The sequence below is a fragment of the Lutzomyia longipalpis genome, chromosome 4 (assembly GCF_024334085.1).
Source record: "Lutzomyia longipalpis isolate SR_M1_2022 chromosome 4, ASM2433408v1".
Taxonomy (NCBI): Eukaryota; Metazoa; Arthropoda; class Insecta; order Diptera; family Psychodidae; genus Lutzomyia; species Lutzomyia longipalpis.
Window position 1 is genome coordinate 1,223,709 of NC_074710.1, and position 6,000 is coordinate 1,229,708.

Consider the following 6,000-nt stretch of genomic DNA (forward strand, 5'->3'; position numbering starts at 1 on the left):
CTATCTGTTCTGCTAAATATTGATACAATTGATGGGATCTTTGAGTGGTTTCGTGAGCTACATCGAGTGCAAGAGAATAAACTAATTGCCGGAGTTTATGCGGAGAATTTGAGAAAAATTGCAAATATTGGTGAATTCGTCATGAAGTAAGAAGAAAGAAAAAAATAGTAAGGAAGGATTTTGAAAACATAACTCATGATTTTTCTTTCTTATAGACTTACGGCCTTTGCCTACGGGTTTACCACAGTTGGCTTTATTTTCTCAAATACAACTAATCAGATTGTTTTCGAAGTACCCTATATTGCTAAAGAATTCACTTTAATTCATCGTTTGGCTGGTTCTCTTGCATATTGTTACAACGTCTACAATGTTTTCCTATCCGAATGTACGATGATCTTCATTGGAATTTACTTTATTGGAGCTTTAAACATTCTAAGTGATCTAATTGGAAAGCTAAATGAAAGTCCTAACATCCAATCAGCTGGAAATCTTCTTCTACCAGCAATTTTATCGCTTCACGTGGAAATTCTCACAAAATTCGATGATTTCTGTCAAGTTTTCTTCTTTGCATTCACCATTCAATTGCAAACAAGTGTCATACTAATTTTATTCAATTTCTACCTTCTCATGCAATCAATAATGAATTTCTTCTATTGGGCAACACTTTGTAGTATTTTTGCACAATTTGCACTCTTTTGCTTCTTTGGACAGATTATTTTTAACAGATCTGAAAGAATTTTCACAGATTTGTATCAAACAAAGTGGTACGAAATGGAGATTAGTGAGAAGAAAGCTCTGCTTTTGATGATGAAAAATTCCCAGAATGCTTTTGGGCTTAAAGCTGCAGGAATGTACGATATAAATATGCTAATGTTTGTTCAAGTTGTGAAAATGAGCTTTTCTTACTGCACAATTATGTATGAGCTTTTGTAAAATTTTATACCCCGTCTTTTGCTCAATTTATTTAAAAGGATTTTATTTTATTAAATTCTTTTTAATTTTATTTTATTAAATTCTTTTTGAAGAAAAATTATTAACAAATTCACTTTAAATCTCCACCAAAAATGTTTTGTTGGTTAAATAAATAACTTCATCTAACATACAACAGGTGAGGGTTTTCTCAATGGAATTATTTAGTATAGCTGCCTTTTCTTAGTCGTGGAAAGTTCACCTGTTATGCTTATAAGGAGGGCAAATGAAAACTTTCTTACAAAGGGAAACTATTTCAATTTTTTCCCTACAGTACATTCTCAATATATAACTAAACTTCTTTAAAGAAAGAATCACAACTAAGAAGGATTTCATTTATAATATAACTTTTAAAGCAAAATGTTTAAAATTTTTTTAAAAAACGATTTTTAGCAAAATCAATCCTTTTATTTCCATTTTAATTTCCTCAATTCTTCCCAAGCTTCCAACTTTTCCCATTAGTCGTTTTTAAGACAAATGAGAGATTCGTCATAAGAAAAAGAATCTATTACCTTGACAAATTCCAACCACTTTGGCTTTTTCTCATGATGCTGCGTAGCAACCAACCTTGTGGGACCTTGCTTGAGGGGACAATGGTGAATAGGTGAGCTGATACAATTTGAAATAAATATGACAAATCAATGTCCATTCTTGGTTGCATCGCAAGTGGAGGTTTTTCTCAATATCTATTGCGCTAAAGCCAGAAATGGCAATTCTGCAAGCATGTAGAACAATTGACTTCCTATAGGAATGATTTGAATATATGATGGCATCCCCTTGCTGCCGCATACCGCAGAGATGACTCTCTTCTACTTTGGGACCTCGTGCAATGGATGTTTTTATTTATGTAAATATTGTTTATGTCTCTCCAATATTTTCCCATAATTGTGTATTGCTTCATTTTGCATGCACATACAACCCATGCCTCTTCTATATGGTTATGAATCTCGCTCAATTGACCATTCACTTACACACGGAATGGCTATGGAGGAAGGTCCCTCCTTAAGTGTGCTGCACTTCTTCTTAGGCCAAGCGATGGAGATGCAGTGAAGAAATTGAATAAATTTGCACCAAATTTGTTAAAATGGATAAATTTCTCCTCATCGAATGTATTTTGCTGTGCTTTTGTGAATATACTACACGTTGGATATTGGAAGCTAGCACCAATGCGAAAATATGTGATTCTTCGTGCGTAGCTTTTTTTTCCCCATGATAAGCCAATGCATAAATATTGTGACCTCCGCTTACTGCTAGGAGACATCTAAATAGGATTTTCATTACTTATTAAATCGCACGAGTCGTAATTTCTGGTCATATCTCATGCACCGGGTGACAACATAAAGTATAAGCGTGGTACATATGGCTATGTCTTTGCACAATGTCCAAAGAAGTGTGGCATCAATTGGTGCTTGAAAGCTCTTCTCTCTACCTTTTGTCCACTCACTCACCAATAATCTCCGGTGGCCGCTGTTTATCTTCAAAGCTCCTCACCCCGCCAATGGAGTGCCTATAACGCTTAAGAAGCTTAATCCCCAATGCCATCGAGGGGTTTGTGCAATAAACAAATTATTCCAAATCAGTTATTTGCCTACATTTCAGGGGCCCAGGCGGAATTCTATGCAAGAATCTATTTTTGCTTATTTCTTTAATTTTAACGATGTTCAAAGTTAATTTCTTTTCAATTTTTTATGGAATTTTTTTTAGTGTAAAAAAATTGTTTTAGTCTTTATGAGGAGTCTGAGTTTCCTGAACATTTAGGGGGTGTTGAAATACCCAAACAATGTCCCTATGGTTACAATCTTAGTTCATTTTTTAGTGCTTAAGAATTTTCTAATTTTTTTATGTAGGTTTCGATTTTTAAACAATTCATTGTGATTTTACAAATTGTTCTACATTTTTTGGGCAATAAATATTCTTAAAAATTTCTCCCCTCCCAACCTATATCATTTCTTTTTAATTCATTTTTTTATGTTACATGTATTTGAAAAATATTTTTTATATTTTTAAGTTATATTTTTATTTGATTTTCTGTCTTTATTTAACGATTTTTATGATATTTTTTGTGCAATTATTCCATTCTTTCACAACTTTTGAAGCTTTTTTTTGCAATTTGAAAATTATATTAGAATTAGCCCCTTGATAAACCTATAAAAATATACATAGGTATGTAGGTATGAAGCCAAATGTGAAATTGGCGTTTAGTAGTGTACCCAGCGAGGAAACTCTCCGTCCGTATGTTTAATGCGGAAAAAAGGAGAGCCATAGGCAATGGACACACCAATAGAGCCCACAGAGAAGTGGAATCACACACAAAGCCTAATAAAACCATTAATTGTAATGCAGAAAATTCAGCAAAGTGCACATAAATTATTTATGCGCTGCACCGGTGAGTTTCCAATGGGCATGGAATGAAAGTGAGCTATATTTATAAATTATCCACTCATGGGTCGTATGTCAATCATAATGTCATCATATCATTTCAATTATGTGCGACTATGCCTCCGTCCCAGTGTAGACATTTTCATTGCAAATCCCCCCGCGCGCGCGCAGAGACTCTCTAAATATATTGCGGATTACTTTGCGGCTTGTCCATTGGGTTGGATTTATTGCTGGTTGATCTCAATTCATCACGCACCATCAACTCTGTGCGTGCCCTTTTGTGCGAAAGACGCGCATTTTTTCAGCTGCGCTTGTATGCCTGCCCAAAAATGATCGCACCACTTTCGGAAAATTAGATCATGATGTATGTTATGAAAAAAGAAAAAACTCGATCACCTGCCAGATCGCATGTCATCGCGAGATCGGTGTAGTTGCTGCATCAAGCTTGAAAAGTGTTCAATCGACTTTTTATCGAAAAAGAACTAAATATGTGCGATTACTCGCTTGTCTTTTGCACCATCTAACCGTTGAGTTTTATATAGGAAAAGGAGTTGATTTGACGCACCTTTTAAGTAGGTTGGTGTGATAGTTTGAAAATTCACAGACATGATGGACGAATGATGCTGGGAAAAGGAACCGCACGAAGAAGAATTCTGCATGAGCTATCATCTCTTTGAATGGGCAACACCATCCGCCAGTCCATTGAATAGAACATTTCATCATTGTCTCAAAAGGAGTGATTTATCAGAAAATTTTAGCACCACAGAGACACCATACTGGCCCATAAATCACCCAACGATGAGGTCTCACGTTGCTACAGCACGCGCAAAATTTGCGTATCCGTCGGATGGGTGCGCTGCACAAAGTGATCATCAGGTGAACTAGTTGCGATTACAAATTTGCAAATTTGTTCACTCTCTGCCCATTGTTTTCCACCACTCTGTGTGAATTCCACAGCGACGCACACAGAGGTTGGGGGAAAATTTGAATTTATTGCCTTCCAGTGTTACTTGGTGGTGGTGCGTCTTTGGCATCTTTGGAAAAGAAAAAAAAAGAGCCATGCAGAGAAAATTCCACAGCAAGTGCATTTGGTCATAATTCAAGCACATGAGTACACAATGCTCAAGTTCTATTGAGCGTAAATCGATGGTCAATGGAGGTAAATGCGGAGAGTCTCTTTGCACGCGGAGCATTATTTATCTTGCACATTGGAAATTGTATATTTTGCACATAATCCCATGGCGACAGATTAGGGGAGTATGTAGGTACACACTGCATGCTGCATCCGACGGTCATTTAATGTGGCAGCATGTCTTAAAAAGTGTTGAAATGCGACATCAATGGCAATGTGATTTCGAAGGCAGCTAAATCGTGCTATCAGGTGGCACCCATGAGAGACCCCCGAGTGCCTTTTTGGGAAGCTCGATAAGCACAAACCTGCGCTCTTGATGGTTTGTTGTTAAGTGAATTTATTGAGGCTGAAAGCAACGTCAAGAGGTCAAATAGATTTTCTTCGCAAATCATCACTGAATTTCTACGTGAAAAGTGCCATGAATGTTCAGATAAGAAAATAGGCAGAGTAAGACAATTTTCAAAACAAAAAAAATCTTTTTCTTAGTCTTCCAAAAGATTAACTCTTTTTTTTTACTCAATTTTTCTTAAATTGCGTAAATTAGTTATAGGAGGTGATAGCATTATATTCGTTTGGGTGTCTAAAGTACCCCAAAACATATAAGAAAGATTAAGACTTTTTTTAGACGATAAAAAAAATTCTTTTCATGTTCAATATTATAAAAAAAAATTAAAAAGGAAATTTTCAAACGTTTGAAGAAATAAAAAAACAATGAATAGAAACGTTTAATGTGAAAAAAAAAATTTCGCATTAAGAAATACGTCAGATTTGAAAACTTTAAAAATTAACATCAAGTATTAAAGAAAGAATGTCAAATTTATCAACAAAAAAATCTAAACGTTAAAAAACATGACAAAATAGACAGAAAACAAACTTAAATCGTTTATAGAAAGTAATTTTTAGAGATCTTTTCGTTTTTAAAAATTTAAATACATATATTTAGCCCATATATGCCTATGACTTTTTTTTTAAAATATCATTTAGTTTGATTTCATAATCAAATATAAAAAGTCAATTTCCAACTGAAATTCTGGAAATGATGCATTAAAAAATTCTCAATTCCCTCTCAAACTGGGTCTATTTGAATATTGTTTAAATAAAAACTTTTTATATTTAATTTTTAGAATTTTAAGGCACTTAAGCCCACAAAGAAAGTATTTCCAGTTCATAAACTTACTAAATATAGTACTTACAATAGACAAATTTGTGTTACAAAAAAAAAACACTTTCCTTAAATAAATATGTAGATTAAATATCCCAACACTTCTTAAAGATTTAACGAATTTTCGTATTACGGTGTCTTTAAAATTTCCGACTAAAAGAATAATTAAATGTTCCTTTGAACAACAAAAATGCTAAATTATTATTTTAGCATAGATGGCATAGATCCACTTGGCATTTAGCCACTATGGGCCAACATAAATAAATCACCATGCTAATTTGCATAAAATATTTATCAAGATTTTTGTTTTTTAATAAAATGCAATCCGGATTCCGAATTCTCTCAAAATGGTTGATCT